Raw genomic sequence first — 27,785 nt, 5'->3', positions numbered from 1 at the left:
TGTGTGTGTGTGTGTGTTATAAAGAACAAAAGCCCAGAAATATGAACTGAGTTTTACTAGGGGTGTCTGGAGTTTATATTCTTGCATTGGTCCTAAAAGATTGGAGCTACTCTTTGCTGGAGGTCCTCCCCCACCATGCATTGCTTCTAAGTTTTACAGCATCTTCTCTGTGGCCCAACCAACAGGGCTGGGATGGAAAAGTGCCTTTGTTGTCGTTGTTGTTGTTGTTGTTGTTGTTTTGTTTTGTTTTGTTTTGACATTTGACCTTAGCTAGTGTCTGAGGTGTCTGGTGTAGAGCGGACATTTTGGGCATTTCGTGCTGATGGCTGCTGCGTTTTTCTCTCCCGTGCTGCTGGAGCTTCATTCTACAGCTTGGCTCCTTCGCTGGGCTCCTTCCCTGGGGTCCTATCTAACTCCGTGCCTGCCTGGGACAGCCCTACTTTACTGGTGTTTTCAAGAAAATGTAGCGCTTGCTATCCACCTAAACAAAACAAAACAAAACACAGCAACACAGTAGCAAGCGTATTCGCAGAGAGTTGATGCTTCTAATACTCCAGTTTGCAAGAATATAGTTTCAGCCACTAAGCTACTTGATGGAAGTCTAGGTGTTAGAATGACTTGACCTTGGTCACAATGACTTCCTGTGTGTCCAGTACTGCTGTTCATATTCACCTTTCTGCCTAAAATTTCTGCAGGCACCCTGGTTAATGAACCCCGAGGAGTGGATCACTCACTCAGAGTGGCAGTTGATAAACATCAAACATTAATTTAGTATTAAACCAGGGCACCACATCACCCAGAAGTAAAGGCACAATACTGTCAAATGCTGAGGACTATGTTCTCCTTATTTTTATTCCACAAAATCCATCAAGTAAAATTTTGTTTGGAATAAACAGCATTAAAAGTACCCCACATTAAAACATTGTAAGATTTTATTGGTGGGGTCTTGGCATCAATTCTCATCAGGGTTAGAATGCATGATTAGAACTCCCCCCCCCAGGGGACTTGAGCTCCCACTCTTTATGTGGAATGGGGCTTCCATTCAAAGGTGTGTGTGGGGTGTCCTTCTCTCCTCTCCGACCCTACCATTTATGTGATTTGTGGGAGCCGGCAGGGACATTTGCCGAATTCGGCAGGAATCTGTTGGGCCTCAGGGCTAAGTCTGTCTTTCTTCGAACGCATTCTAAGGGCATTTTATTTTATTTAGAGTGCAGTTTGCATAATAAAATTAAAAGGCTCCCATTACTTCCCCTTTTCTGCCAGCGACTGCCCAGAAAGGTCTTTTAGAATGTTATTTGAACGTAGAGCGGTCCGCAGAATCCGGTTAACAGTGCTTTTCCATGGAAAAGAAAAAAAGGGAAAAAAAAAAGCTAACCCTCAAAGCGAGAAGGGGCCGAGGTGAAAGGAATGAGGTGGAGGAAAAAGCTGGGCGAGATGGAGGAGCCTGGAGTGGGCATGAGAGTACAGCAAGACTGGTGAGGATTCAGGACCAGATAGATAAAAGCTGAGTCACCCAACAGGTCTTTGGGCACACAAGGAAGAAAACACACACACACACACACACACACACACACACACACACACACACACACACACACACACACACACACAGAAGCCCAGAAAAATCTAGGTGCAAATTGTACCCATCTTTGGGGCCTCCTCTCCTGGCCTTAAGAGCGCTGCCTTGGAGCTTGGCACCGCCTGCCTGCCTTTGTCACCCGTTCTGAGCGCGGCCACGAGCTCCCGCGGCGGGCTTTGTTCCCGCGGAGCGGGGCAGGACCCCTAGCACCGCCGCGCGTCCCCGACCGCCCCTGAGCTGGGGACCGTGGGGGTGGGGAACTCGCTACAGAAAGGGGGACCAGAGAAGCTCCGGTGGGCAGGGCGTTTGAGCCCGGGAATTAGTTTCTTTGCTCCTTTCCGTAATTGAGCTGTTCTCTTCTCGCGGAGGGGGTCTTGGTTGAGCAGGAGGCAAGAGAGCTGCAAAGGGGGCGCCCGTTCTCGCCCGTAGCTGGGCGAAGAACTATCCGCGCTTCTGTCCACGGATTTGTATGGTATGCATGCATGCGTGTATGCATGCAAGGATGGATGGATGCATGGTTGGATTGATGGATGAGAAAAACCATTGAATTGGGTCCTAGGATCTGGGCTCCTGGCTCGGGTGTTGACGACTGCAGGGCGTCTCAGGTTGGTGTGGCTGGTTAACCCGTAAGACCTGCTCTCTAGGTGCTTTGGGGCCGCGGGTGGGCGCTGTGTATATACCCTCGAGGTCAAGGAGCTGTACAACCACAGCGAGCAGATCTCTGCTGTGGAGACCTGTGGTGAGGGACAAAGAAGTAGCTACTGGGAGCGAGCAGAGAGCAGAGGAGAGGCGCGCACTGGAATCCACGCACTCATTCGCACACCGAGGCTCGGGCTCTACCTCATGAACTCCCTCCCCCTACTCCCCCAAGTACCTAGAGCTCTGCGTCTGTAAAGTTCGTCACCGCAGAGCCCTCTCTCTTTCCCTCCTTTCCACACTGCCTTTTAGCTAGTTGGGTGTGAAAGAGTGTCACCCGCTTCCCAGCCATCCCCAAAGGTGTGGGCAGATTGCAAGAGTTGCGCCTCTGTTATTGTTTGTCAAACAGGCCCTTTCTCTTGGGAGAGGGTCGAGGGGCGTGAGGCGGATCCTGGGCCAGGATTACATTAATCAAAGCATTATTTCCCCAGAGAAGTTGAACACAAATGAGAATAAATCCTAATAAAATTGGATCGCAGAAAAACGGAACGCTTTGAGTCATCTGTGCTGCCTGATGAAATTCTCATATTTATAAGATGGGGTGTCTCTAAAAATTTTTCTGCACACCTCTGGCCTTGACTTGGCTTGGGGAGGCACCAGGAGTGGGGTGGGGAGGGATGTCAGTCTCTCAAGCTCAGTTGAACTTTTGCAGCGAGTTGGGGACAGTTACTTTGGTTTGAGTATCACAAAATCTGGTCTCAGCTTTACCAAGGCACTTTCCTCTGGATCTGCTCACTGGTTCTTGCAGAAGTCCAGGGTCCAATCAAGCCTCGATCCATGACCTTGTGAGGTCCTGAACTTGTTCTTTTGGGAATGTGATTCCCGCTTTTTATATGAAAAAAGATTGTAGGGTGGCCAAAACCTCGTGGTTGGGGGCACGATGTCTACAGGGCATTTCCTCCTCCAGCCTAAAGCCAAGCCTGTTTCTAAGGGAGACTCAGGTCACTTAGCTTCGTGAAAGAGCTTGTGTCCTGTTTGGTGACAGGCAGCAAAGCCATGGGCACAGTTTGTCCGCGAGATTTCTAATACTTTCTGGCCATCCCTATGAAGCAAGGTTCATACTTCATCTTTCTGGGTCCCTCCAAGTGGTAGAAAACTTTTGTCTTTCGAGGCTTTTTGAGAGAAAAGGCCCCCAACCCCCATTCCCAAGCTCTTAGTGGAGATGTGAACCTGCAGAATCACTTGGCCAGCAGACTTTCTCTCCCTGCATCCCGCATCCAGGCGTCCTCTAGCTGCAGAGCATAGAAAACAAGCAAGCAAATACATAAACAAAGCAAAAGGATTGCGAACTGTGACGTCTCCTGGCCTTAGATGGTGACTAAAGTGATCATACCATCCCGACCCCTCCGGAAGAAGCTAGCCCTAGTGCTCTGGGGGATGGCGGGCCCTCCCGCGGTCGCCTCCGTGAGGGCGCCCTCTGCAGGCGGGCTCGGAGAGGGCTCGCGCTTGTGCCCAGCCGTGTTGGGTACCTCAACTGCCCGCGTGCCAGCCAGGTTCCCCCATTCGCTCACTCACAGCCCCAACCCAGGCTGTGCGACTAGGCACTTAAAGCCCTCCCCCCAAGGCAAGTTCCCTGCAGCTGCGGGAAAGAGTCACCAAGAATACACCCCCTCCCCCAGATCCTTGCTGTCCCCTCCCGCCACTGCACGTCCTCCACTGAAAAACCCCTTCAGCCACCTGCCCTTCGTGCCTCTTCGGCCGCGGCCCATGCGCTCCAGAGCCCGCCGTGCCTCTCTGCTCCCTTGCGGGGCTGCGCAATGAAGGGCAGGGCCGTCGCCCCTTAAAGGGGGACGTCGCCCCAGAGTCTGGACAGAGACACTGCTGGGAGTAGTGTGCGTGAGCACGTGTGTGCGTGTGCTAAGGCGTGTGCGTGTGAGTGAGGCGTGCGCGCGCAGGGCAGCGCGGAGCAGGGCAGGCCAGGGCAGGGCTTGGAAAGGCAGGACAGGAGGCGCAGCAGGATGCTCTACATTAGTCGTTTTCCGCCTGTGTGGGTACCTATAGTGCAGAGCTTTGAGTCCTCTGTCTGCCAGACTTGTTTCCTATCCACTGTATGTCTCCCTCTTTCGGTTAGGTCATCTCTGCAGATCCTCAGAGATCTCCCTTGTGGTCCTTCGTGGTCCAGGGTTGTTATGGACAGCCGGCTCCACGTGAGCCAAAGTAAAGCCTAGAGGGACAATACTAGCTAACAGACAGCATCTTACAGCTTGGTCTTGCTTTAGCCTAGGGCCCATGCACTCAGAAGCCATGTTTTAGGGAGTTGAGGGAGCAGTTTTCTCTCGCCTTGGTCTTAAGGACTGTTGTTAAAAGGTTTTTTTGCTTTTGTTTTTTATTTTGGAGGAATAGGGAGGAGGGCTGCAGCCCACAATCATGGTCTGTCTTGCAACGTTTCAACTTCCTGGCTCCTTTCCAGTAATGGGAAATTTTAGGAGGAAGTAAAGACACCTACCTCTTTTCAGTTCTGAAATAATGACTTCCTATTCTTCTAGTTTGTGATTTCCATAATTTCATACAAAACAGGGGCTGTCAATTATCTCTACATGAGAGAAAAAAAAGTGGACTAGTTGAAGGAAAGTTGAGGCAAAATAAATTCCTCTCTCTTAAATCATTAACCAGGAACTTCTTTTCCTTTCCCTCCTGTGTCCCGTCCAGTATGTTCACATCTCAAGGGGAGACAGGACAGGATATTTATAAACACATGAAAGGTTTTCTTCTCCTTTGGGCTGTGAAACTAAATGCATTTTTATAACATTAGATTTCTGAAGATCATAGAGAGAAACCTCATGACGCTTGCTTACACTTACCCTCTGCTTACCATTTGCATCCGATGATTTCTAATAATTAAGAACTACCTTTGGTATTTTTCAGCATAAGTAAGATTCCTTTTCTTCCGTTTTGGAGCTGCTACTGTTAGTCATCGAAGTTTGGGCTATTGTACATGGGCATGTTCTATGCAAATGTATTCAGTTGGGTTGTGTATAGATCTTGTTATTTGCATAAACATGTATGCTTGTGCATATGTATATTTACATCATGAGTAAATATGGTATACATCTATTTCTTAGGCCCCATATTATTAGATGATTCTACAGAGTTCTTTGAGACCCTCCTGTCCTGGAGAAAGCCCCTGAGTAACTGTGACAGACACTAACCTAACTCAAGAGGCCATCCTCAGCCAGCATCTTGCTACAATGTTAGTCAGTCCTTTTCATGAGATAATTTAGAGACAGCCACATTTTAACAAAGCATGCTAATGGTGGGATGTTAGTGTTTCAGTGGATGAGCTTTTGTTTGTGAAATCAAAGTTAAGTTTTTCTTTGAATTATTTATCAGGATCTTTGCCCACAGGCTTTCCTAGGAGAAGGTGGATGCAAAGGGGATGGTTCCACTTTTAATTATTTAAAGCAGATGTTAACATAATATTTTAAAACTGGCCTTTTCGGAAAACAGGAAATAATCATGTCTGTCAACACCCACCTTTGGGACTGTGAAAAACAAAACCCAAAATACAATTTAATGACTTTGATTAAAAAAAATGTACTCAGTTAACAGTTAACTAAAATATTGCTTGGCAGTCCTTCTAAGCTCCTCCTCCTCTTAAGTATAGTACAGTTTGGTAATATACTCCACATATTTACACATGATGTAAATATACATATGCACAAGGGTAGATGTTTATGTACAGAACATAACAAAATATATACATACCCCAACTGAATATATTTGCATAGAACATGCCCATGTGCAATATACTGAAGTTCTATGATTAACAATGCATAAATAGCAGCAACTCAAAACAAGAGGAACTGAATGTATGATACTGAAACAATTCAAAATTTCTTTTCAAATGTGAACTGGGCTTTTGGTAGTTTACACCCAAGAAAAGAATAGATTCCTAGTACTATTTTAAGCACAGACCATTTAAAAGTGCTATGTACTTAAATATTGTGTTTTATATAAAATAAAAGTGGCAGCATACTTTAAAAATGCACATTTAAAATATAAATATTCCATCTAAAGCAATATAACCTTCGTCTTTTTTATACATTAAATGCTATTGTCTTAGACCAAAAGCTAATTCCTATTATATTGAAAAAAAAAAGAGCATCAATTTTATTTAGTTTTCCTCATTGTAAAGAAATAATTTTAAATGTACTTATTGTTATGGGCCTTTCTGTGCATTAAAAGGCGATCTGTAGTCAAACACAGTTAAAGAAACAAATTTGAAGCATGTATTTGCCTTTGAAATTATTTGCCTGGATAGAGGTGACATGTTACGTACCTGGTTCTTTTAAGTGATATCTTGAATCTTCAGTTTTTGGAAGCTTCTTTTTTTTGTTGTTGTTGTTAAAGATTACCGTCAAAATGAATAAATTGACAGTCATTGGCAGGAGTCCAAATGCTCATTTGTGTCAACCAAATGTAAAGAAATGTCGGACCTGAATTTTCTCTTTCAAGAGGTATTGGTCCTAAATGAAATTTATAAAGTTTTGAAGACTGTGATCAGGAACTTTTTTCATGAATTTCATTCATTTATGCGGCAACTATAAAATAATCTTGACTTTTCAAGCCTATGTAAAAGTACATTTGCCTTGCAAAATATATACCTTCCCGAGGACACTGATTCCCCAGTGCAATTCACTGCTGATTATTTGGAAGAGCACTTAAAAGTTTATGGTTCATCAGTGGCCTCCAAATATTAGTGACAAATGTGTGAAATAAAAACTGGTTTAACCTAATAAGTTTTTGAATTTTATTTCTTAATACCTTTAAAAGCCCAACATTAAAATGATGGCCATAGCACAATTCAAAAATTAAAAAATAAAATAAAACAAAGACAGAGAAGAAGTAAAAAAAAAATTCTTTAGTTAGAAGTTTAAGATGAGTTCGTTTTTTTTGTGTTTTTTTTTTTTTTTTTTTTTTTTTTATTTTTCTTTTTTTTTTTTTTTTTTTTTTTTTTTTTTTTTTTTTTTTTAAGAAAGTTTTCTGTCTGCTGCTGCTGTGGTGTGATCTAAGGACATGGGGGTATGTACTAACTTAAGACAGTGAAATGCTCATTCAAAAATTCATCTGAAGAGTCATTCACCACAACATGGGAAAATAACCTTTTCTGTCAATTTAATTAATGAAGTGGGTAAAGAAATAGTTAGGCAAGCTCAAATTGCACATGTAGAAAGATTTGTAAGAATAAAGGCTTTGGCATTCACGGTCTAAAAGCAGACAGAACTATAATGTAGCAAATAAGAAACCCCCAGAATGGAGGCACCAAGATTCCATTTCATTAAAAAATTTGGCAGTTAAAAGAAATGAAGGAAAAATGCTTATTAAATCAGGGTAACTATAAAATGTTGACAGATCTCAAGTTTTATATCCAACTAGGCTCGTAGAAAACTGCAGGGTGTTGGTGGAATTTAAGTTACTCTGTCAAACCATTTTTTTTTTCATAAAGAAATATCTTCTCAATGCCTTCAAATTTAAACTCAAATTCATGGACTAATCTCTCTTTCTCTCCCCACTCCCTCTTCCCCTCCCTCCCCATTTTCTCTTCTATAGCTGTCTACTCACATGCCAAGTCTCTAAGCAACTGGGTAAGATGTGTAGTAGGGCTTTGAGAGACCTAGGGGTTATGAGGCCTTCAACCTCCATCCTTCCAGAATGATGGCACACAGCCAGTTATCCCAAGACAACCCTGTAACCTCTCAAAGTCTATATTTTTCCTCATCCAAGGAATAGCATCTTTTAAAGGCATGATCAGGCCATGTCTGAAGAAGGAAAATAAATTGGAGAAGTGAGTTCATTATTCATAGAATTCAGGTATTTCTATCCCCCTTCCTCTTTGCTACTAAAAACAAAAACAAAAAAGTCAAAAACAAAATCAGAAACAAACAAACAAACAAAAAACCATAGTGAAAATTGTACAATCTAAATTAGCTATTATAAGTAAATTTGGAAGATTTGGACTAAGTCTGTCAGCCATTCCGAGTTGCTTCTTTCTAGCAATGTCGGCAGGGATGGACATGCGGCCCTGTACAGAATTGAGATCCAATGTCGGCAGAGATGGACATGCGGCCCTGTACAGAATTGAGATCCTTGTGCCTGTGGGCATTTACCCCTTATTTACATAAAGGGAGTTGAGAGGCCCAGTTTACCAGTCTTTACCATGGCTACTCACTGAAGTGTTAGGTATCTGGTCCCCTACCTACTTTGACTCAGGAGAGTTATGCACACATCATAGGATGCTTCAATAGTAAAGAGCCCAACTGGGAACATGAAGATTGTTTATATTAAGCTGTGAATGACGTTAGTGTTTTACATGTAATGAGTTAGGGTCTCCTTGGATGATCTGACCTGGAGACATTTGTTGAACAAGTCTCCCAAGCTTTTCTTGTAGAGGCAGCTTTCTTTGGCAGATTTGAAGGTGCGGCCCCCTTACTTTATGTAGAGGACAAAGTTGGGAGCAGGAGAAAGGACTAGGTTAATTATTGTGGGTGGCAGTGGGCTAGAGAGTGTTTAATGTCGTCGGTAGGGTAGCATGGGATACAGGTTTAGCTAAAGAACATAAGTAGACATTAATTACAGGCAGTTTTTAAAATGGTATCTAGTTGCGGATATTGTTAAAGGAAAGGGCACCTGGACTTTTTGTTAATAAACTTTGCTTTCATTCGGAAAAATTACTGGCAAATCATGTCCCTCTGCTTCGCAGTCCCCTAATTAAACAAGCTGAATGCTGTTCAGCTACACACAGCAGGAACACTGCAAGCGTAAATAAAAATGTGTGCTAGGGGAGAAGAAAACCCAGCAGATTTCATTTTTGTTACAGTTTCAGGAAAGAGGAGCCGAGTGGACCATGAACCGGTAACACTGCCTACTTATTTATAAAGTTGTTTTTGTTATACTAACGGACCTGTGTGAACCTGGAAAAAAAACGGCGATACTCCTTTGATATTTTTAATGGCTCTTATTTTCAGTTACACATAAGCATAGAAAAATACTTACCAGATTAAATATGTGCCTTCACAGAAATTAAATGTATAGAAAGAGATTAGTAAATAAAGAGGATCACGTAACAAGTAAGTCTTTATTAGCTGCCCCATTCCCCCCATTGAGTGCAACCCAAAATGTATGCACTATGAAGTTCTTATGGAAGTAATGACTGTTCCTTATCCCAGAGCCTTTTCTTAAAGTGATCCCACCGCAGAAGGTTTAAGATAACAGAATGACACACATATTGTCAGGAATGTCTCCGTCTAACTATTTACAAAAATAAATAAATACAAATTAATAAAAACGAAGGGATATTTACTTTACTTTCTTTCCTTCTCATTTGAGAGGTAGGGCCAGATTCTGCCCATTGGCTGTTGGTCTCTGTGGTGAGGTAGCCATGTAATTTCTTTATCTTTCACCTGCAAATTACACACATTATTTTCCAGCTCAAAATAAGCATTCCCAATGAGTTGCATTCAGTAAATGTCTTTCACAGCATTAGTACAGAACTGAGGTACAAAAGAATATTAATCTAATACATTCCAAAATTCAAATACTTGTGATTAATAAGCATTATTATCTATAAATAAGGCCCTAATGATACTTTGGCAGTGTTGTAAACACAAGAATCAGAGGCAATTATTGTCATTATTGTTCGGCAAGCACTTCCCATGAATACCAAATGGGTATTGCTGTCCAGCTACTTGGCAAGTAAGGTCCCTGTAAGGAAACAGATGTTGGCCAATCAGGACTGGCCACTATCAGCTGCCTTTAGCCTTAGCCTTAAAGAAAGAAAGAAAGGAAGGAAGGAAGGAAGGAAGGAAGGAAGAAAGAAAGAAAGAAAGAGAGAGAGAGAGAAAGGAAACCTCAAACTCAGACATTAAAAACCGTTGTGCTGTGATTTTTCATAAGTTGCTTTTTATTACAAACAAAAAGCCATCCTGAAATAATGCTTCTGTCTACTCCTGACATTGGGAGCTACAGACAGCAGCAGCCATTGTGTTGTGGAGTAGCAAGAGAGTCTCATTTGTGAAACTTCCAGGCCCTACGTGATGAGGGTTCTTCGAGAAAAATCAATTGTGGACAGGAAGTAAGTTGCATCCACTAAGAAATCCCTCAGGGGAGTGTGGCCCAGACTGCATCTTTTCTCCTTCCCCAGGACACTCCAAGCTCCCCTCTTTACTAAACACTACCAACCAGGCTTTGCTAACTCTTGTGAGGGTTGGGAGTAATTGCAGTTTGACTTAAGTCTCATAGACGTCTCTTCAGAAGGTCTGGCCTGTATATCAGCTCTATACTCCAAGTCTTAGCCATCAACCCAGGACCAGGGGTATCCAGGAGTAGATTTGTTTGTTTGTTTGCAGTTTAATGACATTGGCTAACAGCCAAATCAATTTTTGTAGTCATTAAAGTAAGTTTTGTATACATTTTTTTCCTGTGAAGGATCAGTGCATTACCATTGGGTATGGTTTGTTTTCTCTTTCTAAATTCTCATCTGAGCCTTATGCTTTAAAGGTGTTACAGTACTGAGTAGCAGGCCTTGAGAAAATATTGCCTTTGGGTCAATTCAGACATGCCAAGGACTGTTTGTGGTGGGGGATGGTAGGAGATGCTATGAAGACCGAAGTTTTTGCTGACTATTGCCAGCTATCAATTTTAGCATGAGAGTGTTCTTAGGGAGAATACTTGGTGGAAGGAATAGCAATCAGATGGATGTGAGGTTTTTCAGTTTAAATTCCTTTTCCCAATAGATATCTCTTTAGCATGCCTTTAAATTGGGTAGGATTTTCCCTTTGTGCTCCCTGGGAATCAAAAAACCAAGCTAAGGCCATTGTTTTCACAATGAACAGAGAAGGAAGCCGCAGGATCTTTCAACATTGGGGAATCTTCATTTGGCTCTACCTAGAATTGTACTTGTTACCCTCAATATGCATTTTGCCAAGGGGGTCAGATTACCATGCCCATGAGCACATGCCAGAGCCATGTGGCAGAAGGCAATTGTGTGGGTCTTCACCTGGCTCCTGCTCCCTTCCTGTCCCCTTCTTTTGCATGTTGAATCTCTCTGCATGGAATGGAGGGTGCCTTAACACACCAGAGCTCAGCATTCCTTGCTCAATTTCTTTTAGAGGAGGACAGTTGAATTCTTCGGAGTAAGTTTCTCTCATTTGTGAGCAGGTTGACTCGAAGAATTTCTGCCACCATAAAGCCAATATGGATGGTGGTGTTAATAATTAGAATATTTTACGAAGACCTTACAACGACTCAGACATTGAAGCTTGTGCCTTATTCCTCTTCTCAGACTCTTTCCAATGTGGACTTTGGGGATTGATACATGCATCAGCCGAGGGACAGAGGGATATGCCACCTGGCAAAGTCATGTTACAGGATCCCTATGGTTTTGAAGTTGCATCTTGTTTGCTAAAGACAATGTCTTTCAATGACAGTTGTTTTCTACTTTCCAGATTTGTGTGGAGGTGGATGGGGCTTGAATGTCTCCGCTTTCTATCTCTCTCGGCGTCTTGGGGCTTTCTGGACACTGTCCCTTCAGGACACCTCAGTGTTAGTTTACGAGATAGTTCTGGGACATTTGGTGGGTTCAGCCTTCTCCCCTCATTTTGTAACAGAACAAAGGTGGCAAATGGTCCTAAGGTCTCACAAACCTTCATATCTGCACTGTCTCTGTATCCTAGACCTCAGTGAAAATGTGGGTAGTAGACGGCTCCCTCGTTAACTCTGCTGTGGACTCGCATTTCCACAGAAGGAAGGCAACCTAAGCTAAGCATCTTGGCAAGTGCGTGGTTGCATCTACACTCTCTCTTGTGTTTCCTGTCTGCTCGGAACAGTACTGGCTTCTGTGTCTCCCAAACCCTGGGAAGGAAAATCACTTACTGATGGAGAACAACACTCCTAACCATGACATTGACTATTGGTGCAGGAGCTTGGACCGTGTTGTGGGGGGTCACTGGGGTTTGCTGGTGGAAGTGCACATAACACCACTTTGACCAGTCAGTACCTACCACACAAAGGAACACTATCCAAACATCCATGACATTGCCTGGGAGACAGTGACAGTGTTTCCGACCCACCCAGTATCCATGGAGGGTGGGCTCTGAGCTAGCCTTACCTACAGTCCCTCTCTGGAGGGAATAAGGACTATGGACTGCTGGTTCAGGTGATGATCGTGTGTGCAAAACTGGTTAGGAAGAGAGAATATGTACTTTCATCTGGAGCCGGAGAGGACATATGTTCACCTTTGGATCTCTGTGAAGCAAGGATCCTCCACTCGTGGTGACAGGGACATACAGTATGCAAAAACTTCAGTTATGACTTTGCGTTACATGAGACTTTCACCGAGGCTGCTGGGCTCAGAAGGGCAAGATGTATTTGTAAAGGTCAAAGTGATAAGTTGCTTGGGTTTCAGAGAACGATGATTCGCCACTTGGTCCATTATTAAATATTCTATCTCTTTCCGAGGAAGAATTTGAGGTAGTGTATGGTGAAGAAATGAAGTGGGTGAGAGTTTGTAGCGGTTGAAATGTGGCAGAGGGGTGCCTTGTTCTTTTAGAGATTCTCGAGCCTCCTGGAGAAGAGGACTTGTTCTTTCCTTAACAAAAAGAAAAAAATGTTTTACAAAAAGAGGTATCATCCTTTGTAACTGTCATTTATAAAAGGACAAAAACTGAAAACGTTTTCAAGGTGGTTACTGTGGGAGTTGAAATATTTAACTATTATATATATATATCTGAATATATGTAATATTTTGAGATATATAATAGTATATATATATTTATAATATTCTCTGAATATATATAATATTCTCTGAATATATTATATATATATATATATATATATATAATATATTCAGAGAAGAGTTTACTGGAATCTTGCATAGTCTCATTGAAAAAGCACATCTCGAGTCAGATAAATTTTATATCAGAGAAGGCATTACAATATCCTTTGAAAATCATTAATGCTGACCACTGACATTTTACTTCCTGCTCTTAATTCCCATAAGACATTTCAGCATTTTGGAAAACATAGATCACACTTGTTTCAGAGAATCAATGCGTGATATATGCTTTACTTCTGGTTTTGTTTGTTTCATTGTGCAGCTCAGAGGCGGCTACAGTAAAGAGCACAGGGAGGCCCCTCATATTCAGGGACTATGGGTTCCTGCACCGCCTCTCTCCGTGGCTCAGCACCGTGGTCACCTCAATGTAACACTCTCTGGGTCCAGCTTTTCTTATCTGTTAAATCTAGGTGTGAGGTAGAGCTGATTCTGGGTTTGGAATTTTCTGTCATCTAGAGAATCCATTCATGTAGGCATGGCTTTTTTATATGTGGCTAGATTTTAACTGATAGGGAACTTGTGGGTAAAGAATACAGAACATTCTGCTGTGTAGCATAAATCAATAAGTGGAAATGTATCCATCGACAACATTTGTATTTCTCCCCATTACAAAGCGGTGCTATCTCTTTGAATACAATACACTTTTATGCCCCATTAAAGCATGCTTGACATAGCTCTCAACTACTTGCAAATGCTGAGAACTTGAAAAACATAACATTTACAAAAGATACATCTGGTGCATATTTATATGACTTGGAATAAGGAGTCATTTAAATACTGCTGAGCCATTTCCATATTAGGAGAAAAAAGATATTCCAGGTCCATATGTGAAATCGCTAGTGAAATATGTATAGGTTTCAATTTCTTCTGAACATTTTCTTTTCCTTGACACATGTTAAAAATATGGAAATATTGATTAGGGATTAAATCATCTTTCTGAGTTGTTGAAATTGCTTTCCCTCAGAATTTTATAGATCACACAATTAGGACTAGAGTATATTACAGAGTTGGTAAGTTTTGAAAAAAGAAAAGCCGCTTGCTCTGTGGCAGGCAGAATTTCTTAACTTGGGGGCCGTGGATCTGTTAAGCATTAAAAGATGAGGTTTAGGGGCTCTGAGAAACCCCCGAATTGATACACAATTGTGTGCATGCATGCAAGTGTGTGTGTGTGTGTGTGTGTGTGAGTGTGTGTGTGTGTGAGTGTGTGTGTGTGTGTGAGTGTGTGTGTGAGTGTGAATGTGAGTATTTATCCTTTTGCAGAGAATGCTTAACTCCTATCAGTAGCTAGGACAGATTCTTTGCTAGTGGAAAAACTTTTACTCTAGGAAACCTCAAGAATTGGCTTTTGTAAGGACTAGGTAAGCCATACCACTCTCTGTGAGCCTCCTTTGCATAAAGAAAAGATAGTTTGATGACCTCAGGTGTCCTTTCCAGCTTGGGCATTTTGGAGTTCAGTGTTGGAGGGAACTTTATATACCCTTCCTGCTATATCCTCAATCAGCCAACACCGTCTGCTTTTATTCTGTGTGGCTGCATTCCTTCTTGGGCTGTTCCTGGGAAGGTTCTGTGTGGAACACAGGTGAGGTCATTTAGCTGAATGGTGTACAAATTGTGTAGAAATGTGATTGGGAGAAAAGACACCTAAAATTGTACAACTCCTTTACAATGCCCATGTGGTACAGCAAACACAACAGTCCTCTCCCCTCCCTCCCTCCCCCCTCTCTTTCTCTCTCTCTCTTACACACACACACACACACACACACACACACACACACACACACACTACTTTAACTCACATTGTGGGTTTTGTTTTCAGCTGGAAGAAGTGAGAAAATCAAGGTTAAGTGTGTGATGTTCTCTACCACACAGAACAAACAAGGACAATGTAAGTGGAAGATTTCAGATCTCCTTGTCAATTTCCTATCTGTTGTCAGTCTGAATGATTTCCAAATCAGAAGAACTCGAAGGATCTGTTTTCCCATCAGTTCTGAGCCTAAGGAATTTGGGGCTAGAGTTCTGAGCCAGGAAATGGTCCTGTTTTGAATTCAGAGGCTCTGGGGTTGTGCGCGGATGCCAGGCTTTTGATAGATTCCGAAAGATTCCACATGGTATTTCAACCTCAGAGGTCAGAAAGAATTCCTCATTCCTCGGAGGGGCACTCAGAGAATGACAGAAGCGGCCTGGGAGTTTTGTTATTCCTCTGAGAGAGCTGCTCATGCCTCTGCAGGCTTTGGTGATGTGGCCAGCTAGATGCACCCACTCTCCTCATATAGAATGTTCTTCCAGCGATCATGAGCAGGCTTAGTCTAGAGGCTGTTACTGCATTTCTACATATTGGGCATAGTGCTGCTCCAACTTCTAGAAGGCTCTGGAATCTTCTCACCTTACATTTAATTATTGTGTTATCATGTAGACCCAGACTTCAGAGCCAGTGGGACCCCATTGTGCCGCAGTCTTGAGAGAATCATTTGAAAGATTCCCTTGGATTGTTTTAGAGCCCCTGTAATATGTCATATTCATGTTTTAGCTGAGTGTGTGGATTAGACTTACATGCATGCTGCACTCCAGATACCAACCATTCTTCTGTCTTTTCCTAACTAAACCTCTGTTTTATATTCTGGAGAGATCAAATCTCAGTGTAACAGGAGGTGATGGCTTCTGAGTTCAGGCTCTTGGGAAGATGATTTGTCAGGAAGACAGACACAGACAGACAGACAGACAGACAGACAGACACAGAGATAGATACATGCACACAGACATAGATAAATAGATGATAGCTAGATGATGGATAGATGGATAGGTAGGTGGGTAGATAGATAGATAGATAGATAGATAGATAGATAGATAGATAGATAGATAGATAGATAGAATGACTTCAGGATTGCAATATAGATTAGGGACACACATCAATGGTATTGTCCTTATCTGGTGTATGTGAAGTCCTGATTTCCAGCTCTAATACCCTCATTCCCCTAAAATTATGAACTAAAATTCAGCAATGACTGAAACAGAATGGATATGTATATATACCTCTACCCTCAAAGACTATGACTTTTCTTGCCCCTGTAGCACTGTCAAAACCAGAAATATACCTTGCCTCCATTTTCCCTTTAGCACTTTGCTAATTGGCACCGTGCACTGTTTTTTTTCTGGCAGAACAATACACGGGCTCTGAGTCCACAGCAAGTTGAGGAGCAGAAGTTTCAATTTGTAGATTTCAGTTCTGTTGGGACCCAGAGCCTAGAACTTACTGTGTAGACCAAGCTAGCCTGAAAGTCACAGATGTCTCTATCTTTTCCTGCCTCCAGAATGCTGGGATTACTTACAGTCATGGGCCACCACACCCTGTAAAAATCTACTTTTATTATTTTCTGTTTCTATGTAGGTACTGTGTACACGTGTGTGTGTCTGTGGGTATATCTGTGTGAGTATCACATACGTGTGGAGAACAGGAGAGGACATTGGATTTCCAGGAACTAGAGGTACAAGTAGTTGTGAGCGGTGGGACACGGTGCTGGGAGCTGAACTCTGTTCCTCTGGAAGAGGAGCTATAACCACTGAGCCATCTCTCCAGTCTGTAGTCAGTCATTTTTCAAAGGAGTGAAAACTATATTGTCGATTTTTGATGCTATTGTGTCTCTACTGGTGGCAATCTGAAGTGGCTGTCCACAGTTGGGGGATCTGATTCCTTTTGTTTCTTTGGAGCTTGCCAGTGCACAGCTCCGTTCCTGGCCAGCCTGCAGATCCATTGTGGTTTGGGGACTTGTATTCAGTTTTCTACCTAGGAGTATCCATATTGAAAACTCAACGGGTCTGTCTGTTGTTGATAAAGCCATCAAAGAAGGAAGAGTGATATCCATTTGTGCTAGCTGGTACAAATTTGTGCTGCCCCCCTGCAGACTCCAGCATGCCTTTTTGCAGACATGCACATGTATAGTTAATACCGAAGTATGATACTGGGGGAAAGTAACACAAAGAAGCACTGTAGAAAACCCGCTCGCCCTGTAAGTCAAAAGTAGGTACCATTTGCAGCGACTCAGCATTGATCTGCAGCCAACAAGTGAGATGGTACAGAGAGAAACGGGACAAGGTCGATGATGCTCTTGTGTGGTGCTTTGGGAAATGCTTCCCAGCCCTAAGGCTGCGTTCCCCACTGCTCATTCTCAGTTGTTTGATTTTGAAACCGGTTCCTCATCCTGTTCAGATGGGGTATTACTAATCAGGGCTTGGGTGCGGGGTACCAGCTCAGAGAGGTTTATATATTTGCACAGTAGGAAGGACGTCCTTCGGTTTGGTCACTCAGCCTGGGAAATATTCAGGGAGTGTTTTCTTATGTCTCATGAAAGCATTTCACTGTTTATGTGAATTCTTGAGCAGTTGTGCAAAGAAAATAGGAAACAGTTTGTCTACAGATGTTATATCACTGTGTTCTTATTCAATGAAAACCTGAAGATCAGAATTCTAGATTCTTCTCTAGATGATATTTGAGAAATGTGTCCACAGTATTACAAAGGTTGTCCAGGACAGTTTTGGTTATCAGTATTTCTACTTTGGGGCTAGAAAAGTTATCATTCTAACTATGAAAATGTAATTTTCTCTTTCTTTCTCTTCTTTTCTTCCTTCCATTCTTCCTTCTTTCATTTCTTCCTTCCTTCCTTCCTTTCTTCCTTCCTTCCTTCCTTCCTTTCTTTCTTTCTTTCTTTCTTTCTTTCTTTCTTTCTTTCTTTCTTTCTTTCTTTCTTTCACTAATTGTTCTCACAATATTAAAGCACAAATTTTCTCTTTTTGGTGTGCTGTGATCCAGCAAGACTTTGTTGGTGACAAGAATTGGTTCAGTTGACAAGTAAATGTTCTTTTTCAGAGGTGCAATTCACTGCATGAAATTATCTCTCAAACTTTAGAATTTATGGGTTGGGAGTATAGAAATGAATGTATGGCAGAAGCAGGTCTGAAGAGCAGCTGTGTGGTCAATAACTCCTATGAGGAAGTAGCAAACATTAATTGATTCTGAGAAAGATACATTGTGCATCCTATGCTTAAATGGGCTGGCCCATTTTGTTTAAAGTGATTGGTACATTCAGCTAAAAATTCTTGTGAGATGGAGGGAACCAATCAACTCAGGAAACAGATTCGGAAGGGCTAAAATTTGAAACAAGAATGGCAGGGTCCAGGCAGCTACGTCGAAATCAAAGAATAGCATGGAGAGATGTGGGCACAGCCCCTATGCCTTTTGCAAAGTCATGGAACAGATTGGGAACATCTTTTGTGAGGATTTGAGATGAATGTGAGCTTTGGGGGTAGGAAAATAAATGGAAAGGCTTTAATCAAAATCTAGAGGTTTACAAAAAAAAACCCAACCCTTTTATTTATTTATTTAGAAATCTACATGCGTTTTGAATAATAAAGGGCTTTACGTTCTCTGAGTTGTGCTGGGCTTTGAGAAGAGATAATGTATTTATCAGCACTGGCTCAAATGATGCAGTCTGTGCTGATTCTTCTTTTGCCTCTGATGTTCATTTCAGCGTGTTTTCTAAGTAACCAGTACTTATTGACTTTGTACAGAATTATTTCCGATTGGTAGAGATCTCCCAGATTCTTCCTCCTCCTTAGTGGTGGTTTGAATGCAAAGTCATCCTTGGTCTGGAGATTTGAATATCGGGTCCCCAGTTGCTGGGTATTTGGGGAGACTTAGCATGTGTATCCTTGCTGGAGGAAATGTGTCACTTGGGGTGAGCTTGGAGGTTTACAAGACTTATGCCTTTCCAAGTTGGCTCTCTCTGTTTCCTGTTTGTGGTTCACTATATGAACTCTCAGCTGTTCCTGCTGCCATGCCTGGTGCCTGCTACCATGCTTCCCTGCAGTGATGGTGACAGATTGATCCTTCCTGAACTGCAAGCCCAAACCAACAACCCTTCCTTTTATAGGTGGCTTTTCTTGGTGCTTTTAACATAGGAGTAGAAACACAACTGATGCACTGCTCAAATTCTTCTCTTCCCTTAAAAGCAATCTACTCTTCTGATACTGTTCTTCCTACCACCATGCTTCCTTTCTTCGTCGTGATTTTGCTGAAATTTCTTCTCTGCCTCATACTCTATTTCCCTCTCCATATACCTTAAGCATCTTTTGGCTATCTTTAGCTATGACCTATCTTGCATCTCTGTTCTCTTTGCTTTTGTGGATGTAGTACGTCATGTTCATTCATGGTGGTTTATTTTGAAAATTCTAAGCTACAGATAAATTCAAGCCCACATACCCCACTGGACAGCTACCTCTCATCCAGTTTGCATTAACTTGTCAACTGGATTCAATTAGAAGCCACTTTTCTGTGGTTGCCCAGGTGGCTCTCTCTTCCCCATGGTCATAGACATTGTGGGTTTTCTTTTCTCCCTTTGTTTCTTCAAATCCTACTTTACTTGGCAAACTTGAATGCAAGCTCTCAGTTGAGATTTCTGCCCAGTCGATAGTGACAGAAAGTTTAGTATAGTCTTCTCAACAGTTTGGTTGATGGTTGTGGAGGCTTGTATGTAAAGTGTCCCTCAAAACATGTCTGTGTTGAAGACTTAGTTCCAAGTTGGTGGTCTCTTGAAATGTCATTGAATCATGAGAGCTTCGATGTCATTATATTGAATGTTTTACTACTGTGTGAGGGCTGGTGGGAAGGAGTAGGTCATAGGCATGCGTACTTGAAAGATATATCTTATCTTCGGCACTTCCCCCTTTCTCCTCCTCCTCCTCTCCTCATCCTCCTCCTTCTTCCCTTCTTCCTTTTCCTATTCCTCTCCTTCTCCTCCTTCTCCTCTTCCTCTTCTTCCTCCTCTTCTTCCTCCTCCTCCTCCTTTTCCTCCTTCCTCCCTTCTTTCCTTATCTTCTTGTCCCACCTCTGCCCAGCTCATCCTGTCTACCATGAGCCAAACAGCTTTGTGTTCTGTTCTGTCCTTCCACCGTGATGTTTCTGACATTAGCCTGAGACCTGTGAGAGAGTGAGTCAAACAAATGCTCTCTCCCTTGTTTACCTTTGGAATTCTGTCATTGGATGGAGCGTAACAAGATAACAACACCACGGCCATTAAAAAAAAAAAAATCAAACATGCCTGAAGCTGGAAGACACAGATAGGAGTAGCTGCTGTGTGTATGTTGTGTTTATAACACAGGCTCTGCAACCACCACTGAATATATGGAGTGGTTCACCACTCCAGGTGAACCACTGAGTTCTCAACCTCACTCTGCATTCTCAGATATAATAGAACCCAACTCAAAGGTATTTTTCTTTCAGGATTTTGTACTGGGTATATATCTGGCAAGTACATACTTCTTCTGTTCTTGCTCAAGTAGAGACTGCACAAGCTAGACATGGTAGAGGCCTGGCATGGATGGAATAATGCCCCTTGTAGTGTGTCAAAGCACACACATGCCATTCACTTTATTGTGTTTTGACAATGTTCCTGAAAACTGTTCAAGACCTGATGCCTCTTTGTAGGAAGCTGGGACATCTCCTTTGGCCGTGGCAACCATGTGATTCATTTGGGAATGAAGATGATGACCATTAAGGAGCCACTTGGATCCGATGAAGGCAGTGGCCACTGAGAGGTCAGCTCCATTGTGGAAAATTGGAGCCATTCAGCCTGGTAGAAAACAGGAGGTTTATACTTATTTTCCAAGTTCAGAGAAAAAGAAAACCATCTCTTTTCTCCCCTCCCTGTTGTTCTTGGCAAGACCCAGTAAGTCTTCAACTCACAAATAAGGCTGGGCCAGGCCTTCAAAGAGCCTCTGTGCTTTGCACGCACTAAGGTTTTCAAACCCAGCTCCAGCGCTGTTGGGGATGGAGCTTGGGTGGGGGATGGGAGGGCAGGCTCAGATGGGATTTTTCTCATCTACTGCTCCAGTTCACATAGTTCGAGGTACTGGCTTTGAGGAGATCTGGTTTTCTGGAAAAAAAAAAAAAAGTCTGTTAAAGGTGGCTGACACTTTGAGCAGTGTGTGTTTAAATGGGCAGCTCTGGCTGGGCCTGTCTGCTTGCTTCACAGGGAGAGGATACTTTATTGTTTAAAGTAAAGCAGGACTTGAAGAGATCCCTAAATTCAGATAGAATTACTGGTGTGTGTGTGTGTGTGTGTGTGTGTGTGTATGTGCATCAAAATGGTTTTTCCATCCCTTACCAGTTGTGATACCAGCCCCTCCCATTTTGTAGGCACTTTTACTCTGAAATAGACCTTCTCTGGAAAGGAATTAAAGTCTCAGAAAACTTTGTTTATTGTTGAGAGAAATGTAGATTTCGTCTTTTCTTTGTGACCACAAGTAACTTCAAACACACTTATTTGGGCCATTGCTGTCTGTTAGGATATGGAAAGCTGTGGTTTACCACCCAAATCTCAATGGCTTAATATATCGGGACTTTAATTCTCACCCCATGAGCCTACTGTGGATCAGAAATAGGTCTGATTACCATTGAGATTTAGATTTCTGGAGTAATGGAGGCTCCTTCTTTACCTGCTTCTTCTTTCACCACAGGGAGAAGGAACTCGGTGAATATTGCCCTGGGTCCTGGTAATTCCACCTACTGAAGACAGCTGCCCCTTCTGCTCATATTTCCTGAGTCAACATGGCCACTCTTAACTTTAAAGAGACTTTAGACATTCTTTGTTACAATGAACCTAGAAGAAAGAAGAGAAATGTAAGTGAACTGTGCCATGTTTCTCCCCTTATCCAGTAAATATCACTAGTCTATAAAGCATACTCTTTATTATCATAACGAGTGCTGTAAGTCTGAACTTCAACTCCCCCAGACAGTTCTGACATTGCTAGAAGAGTGTTGTCACATGGCTCTACATGACTCTCTATGAACTGAACTCCTCTGTCCTTGGGAGCTTACAGTATAGCATCTTCAAGGACTCCTTGTACTTTGAAATGCTTTCAGTGACAATGATTATGATGAAAGTAATAGCTAAGAATTAAAAAAAAATATGCATGAAGAAAGATACATCATGAAGTATTGACTTGATTTCTGCTTTGTTTTTCTATCCTTTTGAAAGTGTCCTTCAAATCATAATCGATAATAACATATTGGGGTTAGAGAGGTGGCTCAGAAATTAAGAGCACTTACTCTTTCAGAGGATCCAAGCTTGGTTCCCAGCACTCATATTGGGTGGATCACAACTGCCTGTATTTCTGACCTCCACGGTTATCTACATTTATGCACAGAGACTCAGACACAAACCCAGAGATAGACAGAGGTACACAGACACACAGACACCGACACAGACACAGACACAGACACAGAGACAGACACAACAAGATACAGAGACAGACAGAGAGACTGAAATTGGCACAGCCAGACAGACATAGACATCTCATACAAGACACATGCAGGTACACAGACACTGACAGATGCACCCAGAGACAGACACAGAGACAGACATATCTCTAAAAGTAAAACAAATCTTCAAGAACAACAGAGCTGTGATTACCTTAATATCTGATGAATAGGAATTAAGCACGAGAAAGGCTTTCTGAAGCTGAAGTCTTCAGTTTATCTTTTTGGAGTTTGTAGGTCATGAGGAGGCTTGCTTCCCCACTAGTGATAAAGTTGTATTGTCACTATTTACAAACATCGCCATGCTCATCAAGACCATTGCACCCAATCACCATCTCTGGTGCCATTATTACCACCCATACCATTATCACCACCACCACCACCACCACCACCACCACCACCACCACCACTACCCTTAACAAGGTCACCATTACCGCTGACTTCATAGTGTTACCACTACCATCATGATCACCAACATGAACACCTCCAACACCACTACCATCACCAATATCACTATTACTGTCACTGCCAGCACAGATACTACTAATTCCAACACCATTATCACCATCAACATTACTACCACATTCATAACTACCACAACTATTACAACCTTCAGGATCCTTACTATCACTACCACCAACACTATTACCATCACCATTACTACCATCACTGCTACTGCTACTTCCAATACATATCACCACCATCACCATCTCCCCTACCTGAAAGAAAGAAGCCAAGGCTCAAAATGATAGTTGATTGCCCAATTGTCCAGAAAGAGGGTTAGTATCTTTATTACACTCTGCTGTTCTGCAGCCTTAAACTCTTGGGCTCATGCGGTTCTCTCGCATCAGACTCCTAACTACTAGGGATCACAAGCATGCACTACCACATTTGGTTTCACGGCAGCACTTTGTATGACTCTCTTGCTTGTATTTCAGTGAGGCTGTAGGTCTCCTCTACTGTTGAAGCTGGGTGATTCCCATCTCCTACTTAGCCCCAGAGACCAATGTCCATTGGTAAAGAACAGTGGTACCTTCAACTCCTGCCTGTGACCCTTAAGTTTTTTTTTTTATTTTTACTTTTTTAAGATTTATTTATTTTATTTTATATATGTGAGTACACTGTTGCTGTCTTCAGACACACCAGAATAGGGCTTCGGATCCCACTACAGATGGTTGTGAGCTACCATGTGGTTGTTGGGAATTGAACTTGGGACCTCTGGAGGAACAGTCACACTCTTAATTGCTGAGCCATCTCTCCAGTCCGGACCCTTATGGCTGTTAAAACCTTAACGTGAGATTCTCGTGCTCTGGTGCCTCTAAACATCCTGGCTCACTTAGGAAATGGTAGCAAGTTGAAAGATTCTGACTGAAGGCTAAAGTCTAAGAGCTCTAACCATCTCCCCTTCAAATATTAATAAGATAACGGTGTTACTGAATTACCAATCCTGTTGAATGTTTGTGATGAATACCATGCTTCCACCTCACATAATGTATTTTATTTATTTGTTTTTCTCTTGGGGAGTTGATCTCTGAATGTTTGCTTCTTCATGGTCCAATCATCACTAAGTAGAACACTCCCTGTCTCTCATCCTTAACCACACAGTATCATTGCATGAAAAGAATCAAATACCGGAACATGATAGGCAGTATTTGAAGGTTGAGATCTCTTAGGAACACTACCTTGCCGGTGATAGAGAATGGGAAGCAATTAGGATTCAGCACATCAAAACATCGAGCGCCCACCATCTTTCCTCCATTTTGTTACAAATAAACATTAAACCCTGTCTCCTAAGTAAGATGAGGAGATGGCTTACCACGCCCTAAGAGCGAGCCACTGATGAGCGCATTGGTGTGGTTTTCAGGAAATAGAGAGAGGAAATGAAAACTATTTATTTTACTGAACCAGCCGTCCCCCTGCGGATTACAGCGACTGTGCCCGGGACTGTAAGAGGGATAAGACCCAGCAGGTTAGTTTCTGTTTATTTAGTTTCTGGCTGTCAGCTTGAACTTGAGTTGTTTAAAACTGCAGCTCACTGAATACGTTAAGAGAGTTTCTTGACTATAAAATGAGGTTATCTCAGATTGTATTTTCAGATAAAAATGTCCTTAGCTTGATTATTTGAATAGACAGATAACATTTTTATACATTTTTGAAATTCCTTCAAACCTTTAGGTTGGTTAAGAATTGGGTACACTGTAGAGAGAAAGGTCATCTATTTGGCTCACGCTAATTTGGAAAGTTTCACTGTGCTGTTTTAGAACGCATTTGGTATGAAAACATTTTTTATAGGCATTAATTTGGAAATCAGGGCTAGCTATTTTCATTTTAGGCTTCTGCTTCTTAGCTATGTGAATCAGAGCATGCTATTTAAGCTGGGTTGTGTTCGGTTTAATCGTTAGTATTTTCCTTGTGGATGTAGAATGTAGTATATATTTAACTTTTGTTGTTGTGGCTTTATAAAGCCTGGGATATTTGAAATGGAACAGATTACACCCAAATGGGGATTCTTTGCTCAAGCGAGGCAGATAGTAGATAGGATGCTACCGTTCAATTCTTGGTTTCTGTGGTGCTGAAATCAAACACAGGGTCTCTTACAAACCAGATGAGTGCTCTGGGGTATCTGCGGTCCTAACTTACATTTGAATGAGTTCCTCAGTACTGCTTCAGTCTTGAGCTAAATAATTTTATGTGCATTTCTGGAGCACAACAGCCCTACTTTGTGGTAATCATAATTGCCATCGTTTTTACTGATGATAAAACTGACAGCTGACACAGGAGACTTAACTTTCCTATGACCCTCTAATGATCAGGACCAAACCCAGGATGCTCCCTCAATGCCAGGCTGGGTGTTACCAACTGTGGGAGGCATCTGTTACAACAGACATGCCTTGGTATGCATGTCAAGGTGTTTTTATGTAGACACTTGAACCCAGGGCTTGCTTTGCCATTGAATAGCATGCTCAGCCAGGCCAGGGTTGTTAAATCATTGCTTTAAGTTCCTAGGACAGAAGATCCAATGTGCAAGTGTGAAGCTTGGGTTTCTCCATGGACAAATCTCTCCAGAGGACAGCGGGGTTTCCAGCTTGCTTCCCATAAAGAAGTTAGTGTGGACACACTCCAACTGGCCATTCCCACGATGCCTTCACAGAGGTCCCCCTACAAAATTACAAAGTCTAGACCAGAGCCCATCTTTATTAATATTTTGAAACAGTTGCTCTGGCTTCTAACTAAGCCATATCAAGTTCAAAGTCACAGTGAGGGTGGGAGCAGCTAAAGTTGAAATGGCTTGAATGTTTAATGTAGCCTTAGAGCGGAAATTGTTCTCAGCGTTGGGAAGCAGGCAGAATATTCATAGGAATTTGAGTACAGGATACCAAGTCAGTGTCAAAACAATATTCCATACCAACTCACTGTTTTTAACACTGACTTTTCAAGGCTGGTTAAGAGAGAAGGAAGAGAGGAGTAGCTAAGCTCCTCCAGTCTTGGGACAGGTCTGTAACACTTCCCTTTTTCTTGTGGGAGGGAGGATCATCTCTTCAGGACTTACATTTTGGTGGCAGTGATGGGGTGCAGATCTCGAGCTTTTGGAAAGCCATTTTCAACTCAGCGTGACTCCCGTTCCTTCTGTGTTGGGCTTGAAACAGAGGAATCTATAAACAAGAACTTGGGTGGTATTTTGCAGTTGCAGGGGTAATAATACCATTTGCTTTGTTCTTGTGATGTAGACAGCGATTTAAAAAAAATCATGAAGGTATAGACTATGATAGGCATAATTTCAAGATTATAGAATTATATTTTGAAATTAAAGAGTTCAAAAACTGATGACCTAAATCTTTCCCAAAGAATTAACAAATCTCTCATTTTGCCCCCCTAGGATTGCTCCTCATCTGTGGTTAATCTTAGAATTAACATGTAGCAAATTACCACCATGGTGCCTTCAGTGGGGAATGTGCCTGGTGGCTCAGTTGATTAGAACTCTGTGCTAATGAGGTCACAGGTTCAGTCCCCAGGAGACAAATTCACCTCACTCTGGTCTCCCTTCTGAACCCCCAGCCTGGTCTCTGAGTGGACAAGTGGCCTTCTGAGAAGGAATCTGCACGATTTTTGGTGTGATTTGTGGGAAAAATAACTCTAGCAGATGCATTAACTTAATTTGGAACATGTCAGTGATCATTTAGGGTAGCCAAATGGTACCCCAGAGGCTGCAAAGACTTTTTGAAGATTGTGCCAGGTGTCTCATTTCCTGAGTGTCTTCTGGGGAAGTTGACTGATGTGTGTTGGAGGAGAGAGCTATCTAGAGCTAGGAAGTTGGGGGTTTCTTTCAGCTGCATGCACAGAAGGATGTTTAGGAGAACAAGCCTAGTTGCCCACTGGTAACTTATGCAAAAGATGGATCAGCACTTTTTCATTTAATACATGCACTCATGCAAGCCATGGGATGGTCTGTCAGTCTCCCAGTCAGGTGTCGCTCACCATTTCCCTCTAGCCTGCCATGAGTAAGTGGCTCTCGGTTATGCATTCTTTCCATTTTCACTTCCAATCCCACGTCAGGCATCATCTTTCAGGTCCCATTCCGAGGAGGTTAAGTCTCACCCGATTGTGACTGGGTGCATTGCTCTCCTCTGAGACCATTTGCTGGATTTCAAGAGACCTTCCTTCCTCACTAATAATTCCCAGAGGCTTTTGTGAGTGGCTTCCCGATGTCACTGAATTCCTCTGACTATTGTACTCTGGAGATTCTCTCACCGCAGCCTCCACTTCCCTAGAAGTTGGTATCCTGAATTGACAACACCACATCTGACTTAAAAAATAATGAATTTTTTTTTTAAAGCAATGGCGCCCTCCCATCTAGCAGAATGGATTGCACACAGTAGGTGCGCATAGCCTTCATTTTCTATGCCATTGTAAGGATGAGTTCTGTTTGAAACCTACAGAGCAAAGCACAAGCAGGTGGTGCAAACGTATGGTCTGGTAGGGTGAGAACAGAAGGTACTGACTGAGGAGGAGAAAGATACCCTTTGCCAGACAATAGATGGAGAAAGGCATATGGAGGAGTGGGAGAGGGTCCAGGTGGAAAGGTCGATGACTTTGGGAGCGTTGAGGGAACGAGGTAAGGTTAGAGACAAAACTGGGACTTGCAATCGGACGGTAGATCCAACAGGAAGGGGTGAACATAGAGATGGCAAGCTAAGAGTCTGGGAGGTATACAGGGCAGGCTATACTTCTGTATTAGTCAGGGTTCTCTAGAGTCACAGAACTTACAGATAGTCTCTATGTAGTAAAGGAATTTATTGATGACTTACAGTCTGCAGTCCAAATCCCAACAATGGTTCAGTAGTAGCTGTGAATGGAAGTCCAAGGATCTA

General features: G+C 42.5%; 1 long non-coding RNA gene across 4 annotated transcripts in view; it reads left to right on the top strand.

Annotated features, from left to right (window-relative positions):
* LOC110322466 overlaps positions 1-27,785 on the top strand; it is a 46,088-nt gene that overhangs the window by 6,358 nt on the left and 11,945 nt on the right. For 2 of the 4 annotated variants that reach the window (XR_003843921.1, XR_002380568.2), the window contains exon 2: positions 21,615-21,777. This is a non-coding gene — a long non-coding RNA (uncharacterized LOC110322466). Of the gene's footprint in view, positions 1-14,931; positions 14,992-20,583; positions 20,694-21,614; positions 21,778-27,785 lie in introns of those variants that run through there. The other 2 variants (XR_003843920.1, XR_003843919.1) reach the window with 2 other exon arrangements.

This window comes from Mus pahari, chromosome 5, assembly GCF_900095145.1.
Source record: "Mus pahari chromosome 5, PAHARI_EIJ_v1.1, whole genome shotgun sequence".
NCBI lineage: Eukaryota > Metazoa > Chordata > Mammalia > Rodentia > Muridae > Mus > Mus pahari.
This window is presented reverse-complemented; position numbering and strand designations above follow the sequence as displayed.